The sequence below is a fragment of the Moschus berezovskii genome, chromosome 9 (genome assembly GCF_049115385.1).
Source record: "Moschus berezovskii isolate FMDL1 chromosome 9, NW_MosBer_1.0, whole genome shotgun sequence".
In the NCBI taxonomy this organism is placed as follows: domain Eukaryota; kingdom Metazoa; phylum Chordata; class Mammalia; order Artiodactyla; family Moschidae; genus Moschus; species Moschus berezovskii.
In genome coordinates, this window is record NC_142468.1 from 30,815,753 (window position 1) to 30,838,218 (window position 22,466).

A 22,466-nucleotide genomic window follows, 5' to 3' on the forward strand; every position below is an offset into this window, starting at 1 on the left:
AGGGGACGACAGAGAATGAGATGGCTGGATGGCATCACTGACTCTATGGACATGAGTTTGGGCGAACTCCGGGAGTTGGTGATGGACAGGGAGGCCTGGCGTGCTGTGATTTATGGGGTCGCAAAGAGTCAGACACGACTGAGCGACTGAACTAAAGCTCCTGGTAGCCTTGGATATGAGTGCCACCTGCTGGATGTTGCACACAAATATTTTCCTGTACTTCAGTCCAGGAATAGGGGAGTTATTTGCAGTTATGGGAATGTGCCCAAGTAACACCCCTTTGATTTTAGGTCATAAGGACAGCTGTAATGTCTAATAAGTAATGTGATCTTTGGGTAAGTGTGCGGATTTATAGGAAAAACATACTCAGGAAACAAACTCAATTTAAAATCATTCCACTGAGCTATTGTTTATAAGCTTGCCTGTGCCAAGAATATAGTAAATAGTTCTCTGTTTATATTATGAGCTCATGAGTTTTATATGTTGGTGACATAGGCAGTTGGTGGGTGGCTTTTACCTTAAGAAGCCTATACCTATGTCTTGTAGCAGGGTAGGAAATTAGGGACTCCTTGACTGTGGTCATGTGTTGGCTTCAATGCCAGATATCTCATCGCATCCTAAAATTTTGGTTTTGGAGCCATAGCCTCTGTTTGGGGTTTAGTGGAGAAGCATCTGAATTAGCATTGCTTAACTCTAATGGGTTCTGTGGAGATGACCTCACCTGTGACTTATGGGGCAATTCTGTAGACTGGGTCTCACAGGAGCTTTGGGGCAATTTGAAATTTCCATTGAGGGCAAGAAGGTAGACGTGACTCTTTATAAACACATGTATCATTCTGTTAAGAGCTTTATGATGTTTTCAGATTGGTCCTTTGGAAGGACTTGAAAATTGTGTAGCATAGTGTACTAGTTACTTGGGAGAAGGGCAGGAAGGGGCCCTAGGAGAGGGACAATCATTGTAACCTTTTCTTTGGGTCATTTTTTAAAAAATCACTTTTGCAGAAATTTTAAAGTTCTAGGAGTTGGTCCTCAGGTTATCACTGACCCAAGGATTGTCTTTAGTGTATTCTTGACATCATGAGACCAGTTTCCTGCTTTCAGGATTTTACAGAAACTGGTGGTATGTATTTGTTCTGCCCTGGTTCCTTTTTTCTATCACTGGAAAACTTCATGTATAATTCACAAAGGAGTCTGCTAGACGAAAGCAGAATTCTCTTTCTTTGTTCAAAAGTTTGTTAATGGGCTTTTGCGGCTAAATTTCTAAAGCTACAAAATAGGACTCAGATTTGGAAAGGGCTCAAGGCAGAAAAAGCTTTCTGTTTTTATTTCTGGGTATGTCCATTTCAGAACCCTGATAACGCAAGGAGGTTGTAATCTAGTATTTTGGAGGTTGCAATCCGGTATTTTATGGGGAAATATAGGTAGTTGATGATATTTTTCCTGATATTTTTAGTTGACAAAAATCTATATGAAGGATGCTAACTAGAGTTATTGTGGTGATCCTTACACAATGCATGTGTGCTAAGTCCCTCCAGTTGTGTCCAACTCTTTGCGACCCCATGGACTGTAGCCCATCAGGCTCCTCTGTCCAGGGGATTCTCCAGGCAAGAATATTGGAGTGGGTTGCCATGCCCTCCTCCAGGGGATCTTCCCGACCCAGAGATTGAACCCGTGTCTCATTTTGTCTCCGGCATTGGCAGGAGGGTTCTTTACTACTAGCGCCACCTTAGAAGCCCTTACACAATGTAAAATATAGAATCATTCTGTTGTGCAACCAAAGCTAATACAATGTTATGTGTCAATTACACCTCAATAAAAAAATATCTATATTGTATGAGATAGCATGACATTTGGCACTCTGTACCTACATCAATGCCAAGCGAATACAGAATGGAGATGTTACTTCTTAAACTTACCATGGCACAATCAGATCATGGGACTGAAGTATTCTGTCCTTGCTAATGGTTGTACGTTCAGATTGTTAGCTTCTCTCTGTGTGTGATTTGACCTAGATATGTGGGCTGGAAAACATGAAGCTACTCTTCACTGGGTGAACATCTCTTGGACAAATAATTAGCGCTATGCCTGTTCTATGTTTCTTGCATTTCTAGTCTGGGGCAGCATTTGTTAATTTTGGGGTTTCCTTCCTCCAGCTCCTCTATCCCATGGTACACAATCCCCAGCAGTTTTTTAAACTGAGATTTTCAAATTATTTGAGCTGCTGTGTTAGTTAGTTTAACAGTGATAGCGTATAGATTTGTGTTATATTCATAGAATCTTCTTGATTTCACATTGAATGGATTTTAGTTCTCTTCTCTGATTTTTTCATCATTGGAGTCTCATAAAGCATTGCTATGCAAAAATTTGGTCCTGAGCCCATGTGGAACGTAAGAGAAATTACAGAGTTACATAGTCAAATGCTACAGAAGTCATCAGGTTTTGTAAAAAGAGTTTGAAACAAGACAGGAATGGAAGTGCAAATCTCAGTGGGTTCTTAGTGTTTCATCACAAAGTTTTGTGGTAAAACCAAGATGAAACCACAAACTTCACTGTTGGGCAGGCTAGCACTGGAAGAACGATTGATTTAAGGTTAGCCAAGGTCAGGCGGAAACTTGGCTTTTTTTATTCATATGTTCAAACCCTAGACCTACTAAGTTTTGCATGGTTTGGGGTTTCCAAAACAGAAAGCATTTTGGGACCCAGTCCAAAGCCAAGGCCTGAGGACTAAGGGTAAGAGAAAGTCATTCTGTCTTGGTTTGTTAGCAGTGCTAAGGTGAGGGATTTTTATTCTGATTACTAGCCGAACCTTATTTACTTAAACTTTGGAAGTTTACGAAAATAAAGTATGTGTTTTTTCCCTGTCTGTTTACCCAATAGGAAAACCAGGATTCTTCTCAGAGTCTCCAGACATTTCTACAGACCACAGAAAGATTTGTTTCTTGAAAGTTTTCATGACTGAACTTACCAGCATGCATAGACTATGTTCAATTTCTTTGGCTCAGTATTTAGGTAATTCTCCAGGAGTAAACGGAGAAGGCAATGGCAAGCCACTCCAGTACTCTTGCCTGGAAAATCCCATGGATGGAGGAGCCTGGTAGGCTGCAGTCCGTGGGGTCGCTAAGGGTCAGACACGACTGAGCGACTTCACTTTCACTTTTCACTTTCACACATTGGAGAAGGAAATGGCAACCCACTCCAGTGTTCTTGCCTGGAGAATCCCAGGGATGGGGGAGCCTGGTGGGCTTCCATCTATGGGGTCACACAGAGTCGGACACGACTGAAGTGACTTAGCAGCAGCAGCAGTTAGGAGTGAAGGTATCAAGGTTGCCTAATTTGAAAGAACTGGACCTAGCTAAATAGTCTGAAAAAAATCAAGTTGCTCTTTCAGAATAAAAATTTGAAGAAAACAGAAGAAACAGTGAATCTCAGAGCCTAAGGCCAGTCCCTCAGGGGAGTGTGGGATATATGACACATGAAAGTCTCACTTGTGGGCAACTTGTGGGCAGCCCAAGTTCTGATTGGAACATTATCATTGGGTGGTATGAGGCTGGGAATGACTCTAGTGGCAGGACCAAATCTTCTGTGAGGTGGCAGAATCATTCAAGTCAGTTAGATATGTTTTCAGCTGCGAATTATGGAAAACCCTTCTCCAAGGTTTCAGTTTTACAAGGTGTTAATTGTTCTTCTCAACAGAAATTCTAAACCTGGCAAGGTGGCTCGCCAATGCTTTTTCCTTCTTCCCACTTCACTGTCATCCTTATCATGGTCACCTTAGGATCTCCGGATGGCTACCATGGTTCCAGGCTTCTTGTCTGCTGTCTAGACAGGAAGAAGGAGCTAAAGGGCAAAGGGCAAAAGATTAATGACACAATGATGGAAAGGCCCATTTTATAAGAGAAACAAGAGCTTATCCAAAAGACTTACCCAGCAGGTTTTTCACATATGTTGACTGGGTCATCCAGTTAGCAATAGCCACCTCAACTAGCTCAATTTAGGTGGTCAACAATGAGAGGACATCCTGGAACCACAAAAAGGAGCAGGTGTGGAGGATTCATTCTAGGGTAAGTCTCACCTACAAATCAGGCTCATAGAATAATGGCCAGCAGAGAGCCTCCCAGCAACACTGTAGAAAACTCTCAAAGAGCAGGTTCTCTGTGCAAGTTCATGGAGAAGTCTGGGGGAGTGGGAGTTAGATGATCACAGAGTGACTGTGTAAGCAACAGTGATTGGACATGAGTGGCTAAACCATTGTGTTATGAGCTATTGCTTCCCATTAGAGTTCTCAGAACAAGAAAACCAGCTCAGCCCCACATCTTTCAGGGTCTTCAGGAAGAATTTCTTCCTTTTTTCTTCCCTTCCTACCTTTCTTCCTCTCTTCCTATTTCTCTTCTTTCCTTCCATTCACCCTTTAAACTTTTAATCATGAAAAAATCTCTAGCATACAGAAAAAGAGAAGGAATATAATACCCACATACTTTCCGTTGTTCTAATAAGTTATCTATCTTACCTTATCTTTCTTTCATATATATAAAATTGCACAAGCCCACACGTGTATGACTATATATGCATATATAGATGTGTACATCTGTATGTATATACATGTGTATACACACATCTATTTCTGTGTATATGAACTATTTAAGTAAGTTGCAGACTCTTTATCCCTAAATACTTGAGCTTATATTTCTTCAGGAGACATTTCTGTCTGGATGTGTAATTGCAACACATATCTGTGGTTAAAAAAAAAGACTGAGAAAAATAAAAATTGTATTTTTTAAAGTTTAATTGACACACAATATTATATTAATTTCAAGTGTGCAACTTAATGATTTGACATTTGTATACATTATAAAATGATCACCAGGGTAAGTCTAGTTACCATCTGTCAACATCAAAATTACCAAATAGTTTTTCTTGTGATGAGAACTTTTAAAATTTACTTTCTTAGTCCCTTTGAAATTTGCTTTGCAGTGTTTGACTGTAGTCATCATGCTGTACATTACTGATTATATTTATTTTATTTATTTAAAATTTTTATTTATTTATTTAGGCTGTGCTGCATGGCTCTTGGGATCTTAGTTCCCTCACCAGGGATTGAACCCTGGACACATGGCAGTGAAAGCCATTGCACTGTCAGAGAATTCCCATCCATGACATTTATTTTATAACTGGAAGTTTGTATTTCTTGATTCCCTTCACCCATTTTGTCCATCTGTCCAAACTCCCACCCTTCTACCAACCACCTATCTGTTCCTTGTATCTATGAGTTTGTTTTGTTTGTCCATTTGGTTTGTTTTTTAGATTCTACATATAACTGAACTCATATGGTATTTGTCTTTCTCTGATTTATTTCATTTAGTGAATATCCATATTTTGAGATCCATCCATATTTTTGCAAGTGGCAAGATTTCATTCTTCTTTATGACTGAGTAGGATTCCACTGTGAGGCTTCCCAGGTGGCTCTAGTGGCAAAGAACTCGCCTGCTAATGCAGGAAATGTAAGAGACTCAGGTTCGATCCCTGGGTTGGGAAGACCCCTGGAGGAGGGCATGGCAACCCATTCCAGCATTCTTGCCTGGAGAATACCATGGACAGAGGAGCCTGGCGGGTTATAGTCCAAAGCATTGCAAAGAGTTGGACATGACTGAAGTGACTTAGCATGCGTGCATGCAGGATTCCATTGTATAGACACATCACATCTTTATCCATTTAACTGTCAGTGGACACTTAAGTTAGTTCCATGTCTTGACTGTTGCAAATAATGTGGCAATAAAACAAGAAATATTGTAAAGAAAGTGAGGCAAGAGGAATCCATGAAGCAAGTGTGCAGAGGACACAGAGTGTCTGCCCAGTCTCATCCTTAAAGATGATGCTACTCTAGTATTCACCTGCAAAACATGTCTCTGTATACAAAACTCACATCAGAGAAAGACACGGCTCAGAAAACATTAATTTTCTAAGTAGTATTTTTTTCTAACTGTATCCTAACTCTAAGGAAGAGAAGTCAGGATATAAAACATTTTTCAAGTTCTTCTACTACCCTTTCCTTCTCTTTTTAAGTTATAAAAATTTTTTGCTAGAGAACAATTGTTAAGATAGACATTCATGTATGTGCCACCTAGAATTAAAAATGGAAATTTAGGAGTAATTTCGCATTTTCAAAAGAGAACAACAAATCTTATTATTCAAGTGTGAATGTATTTCAGGGAAAGAAATAAAGGTGTAAGTCAAGGCTATGGTTTTTCCTGTGGTCATGTATGGATGTGAGAGTTGGACTGTGAAGAAACTGATCGCCGAAGAATTGATGCTTTTGAACTGTGGTGCTGGAGAAGACTCTTGAGAGTCCCTTGGACTGCAAGGAGATCCAACCAGTCCATTCTAAAGGAGATCAATCCTGGGTGTTCACTGGAAGGACTGATGCTGAAGCTGAAACTCCAATACTTTGGTCACCTCATGCGACGAGTTGACTCACTGGAAAAGAGTCTGATGCTGGGAGGGATTGGGGGTGGGAGGAGACGGGGACGACAGAGAATGAGATGGCTGGATGGCATCACCAACTCGATGGACATGAGTTTGAGTGAACTCCGGGAGTTGGTGATGGACAGGGAGGCCTGGCGTGCTGTGATTCATGGGGTCGCAAAGAGTTGGACACTACTGAGCGACTGAACTGAACTGAAGTAAAATATTCCAGAGAAGGCTTATTTTGGTGATTAAACAATGTAGAAAAAATGGAGAAAGAGAAAGGTTAGTTTGATTTGCAGAGACTTCATCATCAGGATGAAATTGCATGAAAAGAGTAAAAGGAAGCAAGATCAGTTGGTCCCAGGCACTGTTTCATGCTTACCTCATGTGAGGAACTGCCATTTTTTACCCTACATTTGGTGTCAAAGTTTGTGAAGTATTGTCAGCTAAGAAGCCCAATCCTGGACTTCCCTGGTGGCTGAGGAGGAAAGAACCTGCCAGTGAAGGAGACATAGGTTCCATCTCTGGTCCAGGAAGATCCCATGTCGCGGATCAACTGAGCCCGTGCCTCAACTACTCTGCCTGTGCTCTGAAGCCTGGGAGCTGCAACCAATGATCCTACTTGTCCTAGAACCCCTGCTCTGCAATAAGAGAAGCCGCCGCAGTGAGAAGCCTGTGCACTGCAACGGAGTGGCCCCCTGCTCACCACACCTAGAGAAAGGCCTGAGCCACAAAGACCCAGCACAGCCCAGAATAAATAAATAAAGTAAATAGATAATTAGAAAATAAGGAAGCCTAATCCTTACCACGGGCTAGTGCTGATGGCCAGTCCCACACAGCCCTGGAGATGATGGATGCAGTGTGTCCCACGTCCCTTCCTGGGGCAGAGCTGTTCCTTTCTCCTCCACCGTGAGCCCATCAAGAGCTTTGAGGGAGCCAACCCATGATGCCCAGACTCCAGCCAAAGTCAACTCCTTTCAGGTGATTGGTGGTGATGAAGAAGCAACAACAGTGGTGGGGGTGGGCAGATTAAGAATCAAGGGTGACAAGTGAGATTAGTGGCTCAGTCAGCCTGAGGAAGGGCTGACTTACAGCATCAGTGTCTAGGATGCTGGCTGTTTTTTCTACCCTTCCTCATGTTTCTGGAGGACTTGATCCTGGAAGTTACCCACCATGCCTTAATAATCAAGACGGAGAGACGGAGCACTGTCAGTCTGGATATTCATCCCTTTCTAAACCACCTTGTTTGAAAGATTAGGTTTTTAGGCTGCTTAAAGGACAAGCAAAATTGTTCTGCTATCTTCCTTCTTGAATGTTCCTTTGCCACACTCATTTTCCCCTGGCTACCCTGCTGTGTTTGCTTTTGCTACTGTTTGTCTCATCAAACCTCCTGTTTATTGGCTGCTTGGCTACAGGGGAAAAAGGTCTCCTCACTGGCACTGACTCCCTCTGTATCTCTTTGGGGTCAATATATTCTTTTTCGTTTTTCTATTTGTCCTGGCTCTCTTCCTTTTAATCAGGTAAAATGGACCTCAGGGCTCTACTGATGGGAGAGGGCTATCAAAAGCGATATTCAGAGGGTTTGCTTGCCTGAAAAGTTAGCCAGCCAGAACCCCACTCTTGTAAAAAGCCACATGTTCTCTAAGGAAGCGTAGTCCATTAACAGACGTTGTTGCCTGAGGGTCTTTTATTCTTTCCTCTTTCAGATTTTGAAGGATGTCTAAAGTGTTTATTATTAGCCTAAACTGAGAGCAAGTGAATGTTCTTATCATTCAAAAACAAATACACCTGTCTGGCAGCAGAAACTCTGCCTGGCTTTATGAACCAGGAAAATCAACACTGTATTCAGAGCTTAGCCAGTAAATCTGAGGGACCTGTAAAATCATGTTGGAGAAGGGGTTCATTGTGGAAAGATCCAAACTTACACGGGCTCAAGAATTCCCACTGGAAGACCAGACTTTGTCTGCACAGATACCGCCTAGTATTTATAATCCTTATACCAGGGATCCCAACCTCCAGGACCTAATGCCTGATCAGAGGTGGAGCTGATGTATAAATGATATAAATAAAGTGCACAATAAATGTAATGTGCTTGAATCATACCCCCACCCCACCACCATCCATCCGTGGAAAAATTGTCTTCCATGAAATTAGTTCCTGGTGTCAAAAATGTTGAGGACCGTTGCGTTATACTTCTGCATGTGGAATGTAAGAACTCTGAGGGGTGAGAACATACTTAAAAATTCATAAGGAAGAAACCTGTGGGATAAAGGGAAACCAATATCCGGTGGTTGCTGTCATATTAATATGCACTTCTTTCTATGTCCTGAGTGCCCCAGAACTTCATTGTTCAGGTTGGTGAAAAAGTAATTGTGGTTTCAGATCATGAATTTTAAATCATTGTAACTAGGCTCACACTCATCTTTATTAATCAAAATAGAAACCGTTATAATTAACACGTTTTTGCCAGAGGGAAATAAGTTTTTTTTATTCCTGTAGCATAAAAATTTGTGTTTCAGGATTCAGTGAACTCTTGGAAAGCATTTTCTTCCTCCTGCTGGTTGTGGAAGCGTTTTCCCTGCAAAAAGTTGTTGAGATGCTTGAAGGTGGTAGTCAGTTGGTGAGAGGTCAGGTGAATATGGTGGGTGAGACAAAACTTCATAGCCCAATTCATTCAACTTTGGAAACGCTGGCTGTGCGATGTGCAGTTGGGCATTGTCATGAAGAATTGGGCCCATTTTGTTGACCAATGCAAGCTGCAGGCATTGCAGTTTTCAGTGCATCTCATTGCTTTGCTTGGACAAGGCAATGGCAACCCACTCCAGTACTCTTGCCTGGAGAATCCCATGGACGGAGGAGCCTGGTAGGCTGCAATCCATGGGGTCGCTAAGAGTCGGATATGACTGAGTGTCTTCACTTTCACTTTTCACTTTCATGCATTGGAGAAGGAAATGGCAACCCACTCCAGTGTTCTTGCCTGGAAAATCCCAGGGACGGGGGAGCCTCATGGGCTGCCATCTATAGGGTCGCAAAGAGTCGGACATGACTTAAGTGACTTAGCAGCAGCAGCAGCATTGATTTGCTGAGCGTGTTTCTCAGATGTAATGGTTTCGCCAGGATTCAGAAAGCTGTTGTGGATCAGACCAGCAGCAGACCACCAAACAGTGACCATGACCTTTTCTTGATGCAAGTTTGGCTTTGGAAAGTGTTTTGGAGCTTCATCTCTGAGATTCAATGACCACTGAATTGGTTGTTGCTGGTTGTCACATAAAATCCACTTTTCATTGCATATCACAATCTGATTGTGTAATGGTTTGTTGTTGTTGCATAGAATTTCAAAACAATCTTTTGTTTTCACTCAGCTAATGAGGCATTCCCTTATAGAGCTTTTTCACCTTTCCAGTTTGCTTCAGATGCTGAGCGATGGTAATGGTCAACACTGAGTTCTTTGGCAACTTCTCATGTAGTCGTAAGAGGATCAGCTTTGGTGATCCTCTCAATTGGTCGTTGTCAACTTCCAATGGCCGACCACTGTACTCCTCATCTTCAAAACTCTCATCTCCTTTGCAAAACTTCTTGAACTACCACTGTATGCTCTGTGTGCTGGTTAGTAGTTTCTGGGCCAAATGCACTGTTAATGTTGCCAGTTGTCTCTGCTGCTTTACAACCCATTTTGAATTCGAATAAGAAAATCGCTTGAATTTGCTTTTTGTCTAACATGATTTCCCTAGTCTAAAATAAATATGAAATATATAACAATCAATAAGTTATTAGTAAAAAAAATAAAGTGAGAAATGAGCATTAAAATAATGTGTAACATAACCACATTTATGTAAGAATGTATTCCAATATCAAACAGCAAATTTCAACAATGCAAAACCTCAGTTACTTTTCTGCCAACCTAACACTTTTCCTTTTTGATGAAAGGAGCTAGTTTGGTTCCAAAACTTAGTCATGCTATTGTCCTGATTTTCTTTCTTCTAGAGTTAAAGGTGACATTTAACAAGTGGTGCTGGGAAAACCGGTCAACCACTTGTAAAAGAATGAAACTAGAACACTCCCTAACACCATACACAAAACTAAACTCAAAATGGATTAGAGATCTAAATGTAAGACCAAAAACTATAAAACTGCTAGAGAAGAACATAGGCAAAACACTCTCCAACATAAATCACAGCAGGATCCTCCATTGACCCACCTCCCAGAATATTGTAAATAAAAGCAAAAATAAACAAATGGGACCTAATTAAAATTAAAAGCTTCTGCACAGCAAAGGAAACTATAAGCAAGGTGAAAAGACAGCCTTCAGAATGGGAGAAAATAATAGCAAATGAAGCAACTGACAAAGAATTAATCTCAAAAATATACAAGCAACTCCTACAGCTCAATTCCAGAAAAATAAACGGCCCAATCAAAAAATGGGCCAAAGAACTAAACAGACATTTCTCCAAAGAAGACATACAGATGGCTAACAAACACATGAAAAAATGCTCAACATCCCTCATAATCAGAGAAATGCAAATCAAAACCACAATGAGACACAATTTCATGCCAGTCAGAATGGCTGCTATCCAAAAGTCTACAAGCAATAAATGCTGGAGAGGGTGTGGAGAAAAGGGAACCCTCTTACACTGTTGGTGGGAATGCAAACTAGTACAGCCACTGTGGAGAACAGTGTGGAGATTCCTCAAAAAACTGGAAATAGAACTGCCATACAACCCAGCAATCCCACTTCTGGGCATACACACCAAGGAAACCAGAATTGAAAGAGACACATGTACTCCAATGTTCATTGCAGCACTATTTATAATAGCCAGGACATGGAAGCAACCTAAATGTCCATCTGCAGACAAATGGATAAGAAGGCTGTGGTACATATACACGATGGAGTATTACTCATCAATTAAAAAGAATACATTTGAATCAGTTCTAATGGATGAAACTGGAGCCTATTATACAGAGTGAAGTAAGCTAGAAAGAAAAATACCAATACAGTATACTAATGCATATATATGGAATTTAGAAAGATGGTAACGATAACCCTGTACACAAGACAGCAAAAGAGACACAGATGTATAGAACAGTCTTTTGGACTCTGTGGGAGAGGGCGAGGTGGGATGATTTGGGAGAATGGCATTGAAACATGTATATTATCATATATGAAACGAATCGTCAGTCCAGGTTTGATGCATGATACAGGATGCTCAGGGCTGGTGCACTGGGATGACCCAGAGGGTTGGTATGGGGAGGGAGGTAGGAGGTGGGTTCAAGATGAGGAACACATGTACACCCGGGGTGGATTCATGTCAATGTATGGCAAAACCAATACAATATGGTAAAGTAATTAGCCTCCAATTAAAATAAATAAAAAAGTTGACATTTAAGACTAATTGTATTTTTCAAAAGGAGAAAGATATCTTGATACTGTCTCAGTTCACAAAGCCATTAACACCTAGTATTCATTCAATTATTTCACTAATCTTTGAGTGTCTGTGAATTTTAAAGCACTGTACTATTTATGGACAAAATAAAAGTACCATATGTGGTCCTTGCCCTCTAGAAGCTTATGTTCTAATGGGAATATAAGACATTTACTATTCAGATCCCCAACACACACCAGATCCACACATCCATTGCTCTCATTCTTTCATCATCAGCTTCGGGATATTTTCATACTGAAGGCAGTTTCAGTCACCTGCTGTCCCTGATTCTTTTCCACTATAATTTTAAGCCATCTCAGATTGGTGCCAGATTGGAATATATATATATATTTGACAGCTTTAGAGTCATCTGAGCAGGTGGGGTAGTGCTGTCACCTTTTACCTTAGCTGCTTGGATATAGTTAGATGGTTTATCTATGAGGAGAGATTCCTAGATCAAGAGTAGGAGTCTGGGTGAAGTGAGAAGGATAACATTTTTGATGGAATAAAGGCATTCAAGGACTTCTCTAGTGGTTCAGTTGTTAAGAATTCACCTGTCAATGCAGGGGACATGGGTTCAATCCCTGATCTGGGAGGATGCCACATGCTGCCGAGCTTAGCCATCTCAATGAGAAGCTCCTAAGCACGGCAAGTAGAAAGTAGCCCCTGCTCACCACAACTAGAGAAAAGCTGGTGTGCAGAAACAAAGACCCAGCACAGCCAAAAAAATTTTATAAAAAGCATTCGGGATCCATTTCAAGAAATGATCTCAAATTAAGGAATAACTGAACATATGGTTATTAATATTAATGAATGCAGTCAACCATATGTAGAAGTGTTTACTGCTTTTCAAACCTAGGATAGCCTACAAGAGAATGTAAATTTTGAAGTTAGAAGGACTGTGTTCAAATGCTGCTCCACCATTTGCTACATGTACATCCAAAGACAAATTTGTTTAGCTTCTAAGCCTCTATTTCTACCTCTGAAAAATGGTAATGAGCAATATTCACTTTTCACAGTGGTATGACGATTCAGTGAGACAAAGTATGTAAAAGCTTTTAGCTCCTTGCTCCCAAATGCTAATTCTGTCCCTAACTTTTCCTCTACTTTTCTTTGGAGAATTATGCCTGTATTTCACTTTAATCCATTCTGCCCCCTCACCCTACCCCCACTCCATTCTTGGCTTTTCTCATTGTTTTTATTCTTATTTTTTCTGGCTGATCTTGTCTCTTTGGTTTTCCCCTCTATGGATATTTATTTTTCCATCATGAACCTTCCTTGAGTTCCTTTCTCATTTGCCTTTTTGCAGGCGTCTTTTGTTTTACCTGGGGCTCTAGTCCGGTGCACATTGATGTCAACACTGACTGCTGATTTTGGACTTCCCTGAGGAAAAAAAGGTGGAAGCTGTGTCAAGACAGCTCTTACAGGGCCTCGAGAAAGGATAGTGGGAGGGTGAAGTGGTTAGTTGCTTGGGTATACATATTTTGCAGACGTTTATCTCATTTCCTGGCCAGAAGTCTGACACTCTCCCCACAGGTCCTCAGGGGTTTTGAGTCAGCCCTGACTACACTCTGCAGTGGAGTTGGGCTTTCCACTCCCCAACTTCCTGCTGTCTTACTTTTTCTTAAACATGTTTTACGCTCTTCTCTAACATTTCATTTATGTGGAACACCCACTTGGAAGGGGAGTTGTTTTTAAAGAGGAGAGGTCATTACTGATAATGGGAATAAGAATAATAGTTGCATATCAAGCACAGATGCTCACACATGGCCAAAAGGAAGACAGCAGGAACTCATGACCTTGTTTGTTGGGCACAGATTCCTAACAGAGTCCAGAGAGTCCAAGAGATAGAAACAAACTGAGGGTGTGGTGGATGGAGACAGGAAGGAGAAGCTAGGGAATATGTCTTGCATTTTAATTTCCAAGAACATTTATTCATCACCTACCCTGGCACAAGCAGGGTGCTAGGCTCTGGTTCTCATTTGATGAACAATATACGGAAAAGTTCTGTTTTTCATAACCTTTGATGTTTCCACTTATGTTTTAAGGAGTTACAACCTTCCTGCATCTAACATTTTAAATTTGGATCTAGTTTCCTATCTTGGAAGGGAAATTGGGACTCAAGGAGCAACAATAGATATTTTGGTGCTTATGGGCAGTGATTGGTGGCACATCACAACAACCTATTACATGTCCTTAGATATTTTTGTTATGGATATTTTAAGCAAATGTAGAGAGAATAACAGGATGAATGTTCATCACTCATCAATCAGCTTCAACAGCTAACAGCATTTTATCAATCTTGTTACATCTCCCATACTTCTATTTTTCTGAAATGTTTTCATGCAAATTGCAGACATCATGTTATTTTACCTTTATTTCAGTCTTCATCTCCAGTAGGAATTGACCTTTTTAAAAAATATAACCACCCTACCATTAGGATATGTAACAAAACCAATAATAATTATATAATTTTATCTAATATTTATTTTACATGCAAATTTCTCCAATTATCTGAAAGATGCCTTTTCATATATTTGGTTTGTGTGAATGGAGGTCAAAGCCTGCAAAATATTTCTTTTGGTCATTCTGCCTTTTATAATAGCCCCCCACCTCCATTTCCCCTATACCATTGATTTTTGTAGATATTTGTATGGTGGATGCTGTGGTGTGCTACCCAGATCCCTTCTTCGTGACCAGAGCACTCTTTCCTGTCACTGCCAGGAGTGTGGGCTGCTGAAGGTCCACAGGTCCACAGCATGTGTCTAAGACTGTCTGTTTAGAGGGTAAAAAGTCTTGGCCCTCTTGCTTCACGACAACTCTGAAGGATTGCCTCAATTCCAGAGCTCCCTGTAAGATTGGCTGGGACCCCAGTTGTGACTACATCACACGTCAATTACTTCTTCTGCCCATTCTTATTTCCTCACTCCCTTTCAGGTGTGTTCCTGAGGCTACTCCCCAGGAAAATTCCTGAAATCAAATCTCCACATCAGTCTATTTCCTGGGAAGCCTGACCGAGACAATTGATAACAGGATGTCTCTAATAAGCAGAATCTAAAATGGGATTTCAGAGCTGGATGACCTGCCTCTCAGCTTGTGATACAAGTACAGTGACTGGCGGTAAGTGATAATGCTGGTGTGGCATCTAGGTGCAGGTTTTGAAATTTTCCCTCATCGTGAGCTGGAATGGGATGATATGGAAGACAAAACACCAGCGAGGACAGCAGTACATGCATTCAGTGGGTTTGGGAAACGTGGGAAGCATAGAGATTGAGAGCTTGGACGGCTGTTGTTGAGGATTATTGATGCCTTGGGAAAAAGACAATGGAAGTATGAGTGTGATTAATCACCAAAGGGCTTTCTTGACAGCCTAGAAAGGGATTTTTATCTCTTGCAGAGGAAGCTGATGATCAGGTCCTGAACAACATAGCTCTAGAGAAGATTGAATTTTCAATCCTGTCAGTGTGCTGACAGGCCAGGGCCTGATTGAGAAGCAGTAGGACCCTGAGACTAGAGCCTAGGACAACTAGATCAATGCAGTAGGCAATGCTGAATTACTAGATGCTTCTAAATCCTTTTGAACTTACAAAAATGGTCAACTCCTCTTTTTTAAGAGCTAACACTGTCCCCTTGCTTGAAGAAGATTCAGAGGCTTCTGCCTTATAACACAACACATAAGATAGGTGGAGGGGCCTGGATCAATAGGCATTCTTCAGAACATCACACTGGCACTCTATATCGATGACATGCTAACTGGATTGAATGAAAAAATAAGTGGCAAGTCCTTAGAGACCTTGTTAAGACAACTGTGTTCCAGAAGGTTGGAGATAACGCCTCAGTTCAGTTCAGTCACTCAGTCGTGTCCGACTCTTTGCGACCCCATGAATCACAGCACGCCAGGCCTCCCTGTCCATCACCAACTCCCGGAGTTCACCCAAACTCATGTCCATCGAGTCGGTGATGCCATCCAGCCATCTCATTCTCTGTTGTCCCCATCTCCTCCCACCCCCAATCCCTCCCAGCATCAGAGTCTTTTCCAGTGAGTCAACTCGTCGCATGAGGTGGCCAAAGTACTGGAGTTTCAGCTTCAGCATCAGTCCTTCCAATGAACACCCAGGATTGATCTCCTTTAGAATGGACTGGTTGGATCTCCTTGCAGTACAGGGGACCCTCAAGAGTCTTCTCCAACACCACAGTTCAAAAGCATCAATTCTTCGGCGCTCAGCTTTCTTCACAGTCCAACTCTCACATCCATACATGACCACGGGAAAAACCTTAGCCTTGACTAGACGGACCCGCGAGAGACGCCGGCTACAGCGGCGCAGACGCGAGAGGCGCCGGCTCTGGTGGCGCAACCGACCACGCGCAGAAGCGTGGCCGAGAGGAGCTACTCCACGCCCAAGGTCAGGGCAGTGGCCAAGAGGAGCTGTCCCACGTCCAAGAGGTGGTGGCTGCGTGGGCACAGGAGAGCCGAGAGGAGCTACTCCACGTTCAAGGTCAGGAGGGGCGGCCTTGAGGAGATACTCCTCGTCCAAGGTAAGGTACAGCTGCTGCGCTTTGCCAGAGCAGCTGTGAAGAAATATTCCACGACCAAGGTAAGAGAAACCCAAATAAGACGGTAGGCATTGTGAGGGGGCATCAGAGGGCAGACACACTGAAATCATAATCACAGAAAACTAGTTGATCTGATCATATGGACCACAGCCCTGTCTAACTCATTGAAACTAAGCCATGCCATGTGGGGCCACCCAAGACGGACGGGTCACAGTGGAGAGGTCTGACAGAATGTGGTCTGCTGGAGAAGGGAATGGCAAACCACTTCATATACTTGCCTTGAGAACCCCATCAGTTCAGTCAGTTCAGTTCAGTCGCTCAGTCGTGTCTGACTCTCCACGACCCCATGAATCACAGCACGCCAGGCCTCCCTGTCCATCACCAACTCCCGGAGTTCACCCAAACTCATGTCCACAGAGTCGGTGATGCCATCCAGCCATCTCATTCTCTGTCATCCCCTTCTCCTCCCGCCCCCAACCTTTCCCAGCATCAGAGTCTTTTCCAGTGAGTCACCTTGTCGCATGAGGTGGCCAAAGTATTGCAGTTTCAGCTTTAGCATCAGTCCTTCCAATGAACACCCAGGATTGATCTCCTTTAGAATGGACTGGTTGGATCTCCTTGCAGTACAAGGGACTCTCAAGAGTCTTCTCCAACACCACAGTTCAAAAGCATCAATTTTTTGGCGATTAGCTTTCTTCACAGTCCAACTCTCACATCCATACATGACCACGGGAAAAACCATAGCCTTGACTAGACGGAACCCCATGAACAGTATCAAAAGGCAAAATGATAGGATACTGAATGAGGACTTCCCCAGGTCGGTAGGTGCCCAGTATGCTACTGGAGATCAGTGGAGAAATAACTCGAGAAAGAATGAAGGGATGGAGCCAAAGCAAAACCAATACCCAGTTGTGGATGTGACCGGTGATAGAAGCAAGGTCCAATGCTGTAAAGAGCAATATTGCATAGGAACCTGGAATGTTAGGTCCATGAATCAAGGCAAATTGGAAGTGGTCAAATGGGAGATGACAAGAGTGAACGTTGACATTCTCAGAATCAGTGAACTAAAATGGACTGCAATGGGTGAATTTAACTCAGATGACCATTATATCTACTACTGTGAGCAGGAATCCCTTAGAAGAAATGGAGTAGCCATCATGGTCAACAAAAGAGTCCAAAATGCAGTACTTGGATGCAATCTTAAAAATGACAGACTCCAAGGCAAACCATTCAATTTTACAGTAATACAAGTCTATGCCCCAACCAGTAATGCTGAAGAAGCCGAAGTTGAACGGTTCTATGAAGACCTACAAGACCTTGTAGAACTAACACCCAAAAAAGATAATGCCTACAGATATTCTAAAGGTCTATCACCTCAATGAAAATTTAAGGATCTTAATAGTATGGGGGCATGTCAGACTATTCCTTTCAAAGTAGAATACAAATTATATTATCTCTAACTTCCCACCACTGAGAAGAAAGCAGACACTTGGTAGATCACTTTAGGTTCTCGGAGGCAGAATATTATATACTCAGGAGTACTGCTTTGACCCATTTGCTGAGTGACATGGAAGGTTTCCAGATTTGATTGGGACCCAGAGAAAGAAAGGGATCTGTAGCAGGTCCAGACCTTGATAAAAGTGGCTCAGCTGCTTGGGCCATATGTCGTGTATATAGAGGTATCTTTAGCGGCAAAAGATGCCATGGGGAGTGCATAGCAAGCTCGATAGAAATTGCTACATGAATTACAGGGTTCCAGCTGAAGGCCACGTCTTTTGAGGCAAAGAACTACACATCATTCGTAGAACAGCTCCTCATAAGCTACTGGGCCCAGTTGTGCTGGAGCATCTAAAGACCTTGTGGCCAGGACTGGATTTTGTCAGAGCCACCGTGTCAGAAGGTCATGAGGGCCCAGCAGCAACGTGTAAATGGGAAGCAGTGCATCTAGGACTGGGCACAAATAGATGAGAGAGCACAACAAGCTGCAAGATTTCCGTGCTGTCCTCTACTCTGCACTGGCCCCTCTTTCTCACATAGCATGTGTGAACAAGGTCCTTGCAAGAGTACAAAGGCATGACCTTCTTACTTCTATCTCTGATGGGCCAGAGCTCCCTGAGGGATTGGCCAAGTTCTCCATTGCAACTGCATTGCAGTTTAGCTTCTTCCTTGTCCCAGTCCTGTTTGCCTTTCTTCTTTGTAAGGTTTTCCCCTGAGATCACTTTCTTAATAAATCTCTTGCACATGACTCTCTGTCTCAGCATCTGTTTCTCAAAGGACTCTATCTAAGACGCTGTTACTCATCCTGTAGAATATCCTATATCCTGGATTTGGCTGTCTGTTTCTTTGCAGTGTGATTCTACAGTTTCCTGTTTCACTAGCCCCTATAAAGTGATAGAGCCAAAGACTTTATTAGATTCAGGAGGTAGGGTGTGATTCCTAGTTACATCACGTTCCAGGACATATAGTTTAAGGATGTCTTGCTTTTAGTGACGCTAACATTGATTGGTTGGCTAAGGTAGTGTCAGCCAATCTCTTCAATATGTTTTTTATTTTTATGATTTTTACAAAACCCTTTCTTTATTCTCCTCTCCCTTTCCCTAATTCCTTCCATCTTTCATTTGCCTTTCTTCCTCTCATCTTTTCACCTTTTCTTGTGTATATGTCTCAAATCTTCCAGTGGCACTCATGAAGGTTTATGTGGGAGAATCTAGGGCTCTAGAGATTGCTGGCAACAGATTTGATCTCTTGAGAAAGAGGAAGAGTAACTGGCCAGACAGAAAGAAAGTGGGTAGTGTTCCTATTCAAGTCCTTGAATACTCTTACTTTAATTCTGTGAAAATGAGTTTTTGTTTGGCCTGACAATGAATTAGAATGGTGAGTTTATACTGGGTATCGACAACCATTTCATCACAAAATAGCCCTTCCCTTTCTTGACTTTTAACATCTCAAGGAATAATTATAGACATGGTCTCACTCTCACTTTTTATTGAAACAATTTTTTTTAATTTTTAGTAAACTTTTTATTTTCAGATAATTGTAATCCACATCTACATATATAAGAAATAATACTGAGAGAGCCCATATACTCTGTACTCAGTGTCCTTTAGTGGTTTACTGTTGCTGTTGTTTAGTTGCTCAGTAGTGTCAACTCTTTGCCACCCCATGGACTATGGCCCACCAGGCTCCTCTGTCCATGGGATTTCCCAGGCAAGAATACTGGAGTGGAGGGATCCAACCCATGCCTCCTGAGTCTCCTGCATTGGCAGGTGGATTCTTTACCACTGAACCACCTGGGAAGCCCACTTGAATGTAGTAACCACCAATCAACTCAGTGGGCTGAAGTTTACTTCATTTATACACAGGGCTGGCCAAAAATCTTGTGTTGAAAAGCATTAAGAAAGTTTTCATCTGAAAAGAAAGAAAAAATAATTTGACAATGACATCTGATCTTTCTCACACAACGTGTTACAGTTAATATCTTAAAGTTGTTTTGATTGCCAGTAACAGAAAATAATAGGAAATAGCTTAGCCAAAAAGAAAAAGAAAGAAACAGGGATAGATTATGAAATCCAAGAAGAAGTTATTTATATGTCATTAAAGTTCCAGAAAAGGAGATAACTGGAAGTTAGAAAGCTGTCAGAGCCCAGGCTACCGTTCCCTCTCTGTTCATATTCTTTGGAGAGAGATCATGATTGGCTACCTTGGTCAGAGATCTACTCCGAGTTAAATCAGCTATGGTCAAGGAGTCGAGGCCATTTAGTACAAATGTGGGGGAGGGGCAGTCTTCAATGAAGGGGATTTGAGTCATGGCCTAGGCAGATATTGCAAAAGTCAGTCAGTTCAGTCACTCAGTCATGTCCAACTCTTTGCCACCCAGTGGTCTGCAGCACGCCAGGCTTTCCTGTCTATTATCAACTCCTGGAGCTTGCTCAAACTCATGTCCATTGAGTTGGTGATGCCATCCAACCATCTCATCTTCTGTCATCCCCTTCTCCTCCTGCCCCCAATCCCTTCCAGCATCAGAGTCTTTTCCAGTGGAGTCAACTCTTCGCATGAGGTGGCCAAAGTATTGGAGCTTCAGCATCAGTCCTTCCAGTGAATATTCAGGACTGATTTCCTTTAGGATGGACTGGTTGAATCTCCTTGCAGTCCAAGGGACTCTCAAGAGTCTTCTCCAGCACCACAGTTCAAAAGCATCAATGCTTTGGTGCTCAGATTTCTTTATAGTCCAACTCTCACATCCATACATGACTACTGGAAAAACCATAGCTTTGACTAGGTGGACCTTTAGAAGATGACAGAGTAGAAGGATGTGCACTCATCTTCTCCTGCGAGAACTCCAAAATTACAACTCACTGCTGAACAACCATCAACTAGAGAATGTTGGATCCCACTAAAAAAAAGACACCCTACACCAAAAGGCAAAGGAGAAGCCCCAGCAAGACAGTAGGAGGGGTGAAATTGCATTTAGACTCAAACCCCGTACCCACCAGAGATACTCAAAGGGCTCAGACAAAACCTTGTGTGTATCAGGAGTCCCCACAGAGACTGAGCCAGACCTGCCTTTGAGTGTTTGAGTGTCTCCTGTGGAGGTATGGGGCAGCAGTGGCCTGCCGCAAGGGCAGGGGCAATAGGTGCAGTAGACCTGGGTATGGCATAAGCCCTCTTGGAGGAGGTCGCCATTAACCCCACCACAGAGCCACCAGAACTTACACAGGACTGGGGAAACAGGCTCTTGGAGGGCACAACCCTTGTGTGTACCAGGACCCAAGAGAAAGGAGCAGTGACCCCACAGGAGCCTGACTGAGACTTGCCAATGAGTGTCCAGGAGCTTCCAGTGGAGGTGTGGGTCCACGTGGCTTGCTGCAGGGTCAGGGGCACTGAGTGCACAGGGCATGCATGGGACCTTTTGAAGGAGGTCGCCATTATCTTCATTACCTCCAGCATAGCTTGGCCTCAGGTCAAATTACAGGAAAGAAACACAGACCCACCCATCAACAGAAAATTGGATTAAAGATTTACTGAGCATGGTCCTGCCCATCAGAACAAGACCATTTCCCCCTGAGTCAGTCTCTCTCATCAGGAAGCTTCCATAAGCCTCTTATCCTTATCCTTCAGACAGAAGACAGAATGAAAACCCCAATCACAGAAAACTAATCAAACTGATCACACATAGCCTTGTCTAACTTAATGAAACTATGAGCAATGCTGCGTAAGGCCACCCAAGATGGACCGGTCATGGTGGAGAGTTCTGACAAGACGTGGTCCACAGGAGAAGGAAATGGCAAACCACTTCAGTATTCTTGCCTTGAGAACCCCATGAGCAGTATGAAAAGGCAGAAAAAAGTCAGTTAACATCTAATAAATATGAGGAATAGATGAAAACTGGGTGCTTATACACATACATGCAAATATAAATATATATGTATCTATATGGCAGAAAGTGAAGAGGAACTAAAGAGCCTCTTGATGAAAGTGAAAGAGGAGAGTAAAAAGGTTGGCTTGAAGCTCAACATTCAGAAAACAAAGATCATGGCATCTGGTCCCATCACTTCATGGGAAATAGATGGAAAAACAGTGGAAACAGTGTCAGACTTTGTTTTTTTGGGCTCCAAAATCACTGCGGATGGTGATTGCAGCCATGAAATTAAAAGACGCTTACTCCTTGGAAGGAAAGTTATGACCAACCTTGATAGTATATTAAAAAGCAGAGACATTACTTTGCCAACAAAGGTCCGTCTAGTCAAGGCTATGGTTTTTCCCGTGGCCATGTATGGATGTGAGAGTTGGACTGTGAAGAAAGCTGATCGCTGAAGAATTGATGCTTTTGAAGTGTGGTGTTGGAGAAGACGCTTGAGAGTCCCTTGGACTGCAAGGAGATCCAACTAGTCCATCCTAAAGGAGATCAGTCCTGAATATTCAGTGGAAGGACTGATGCTAAAGCTGAAACTCCAATACTTTGGCCACCTCATGCGACGAGTTGACTGACTGTGGTTCATGAGAGAGATAGTGGGTTAAGGGTGGTAGTGG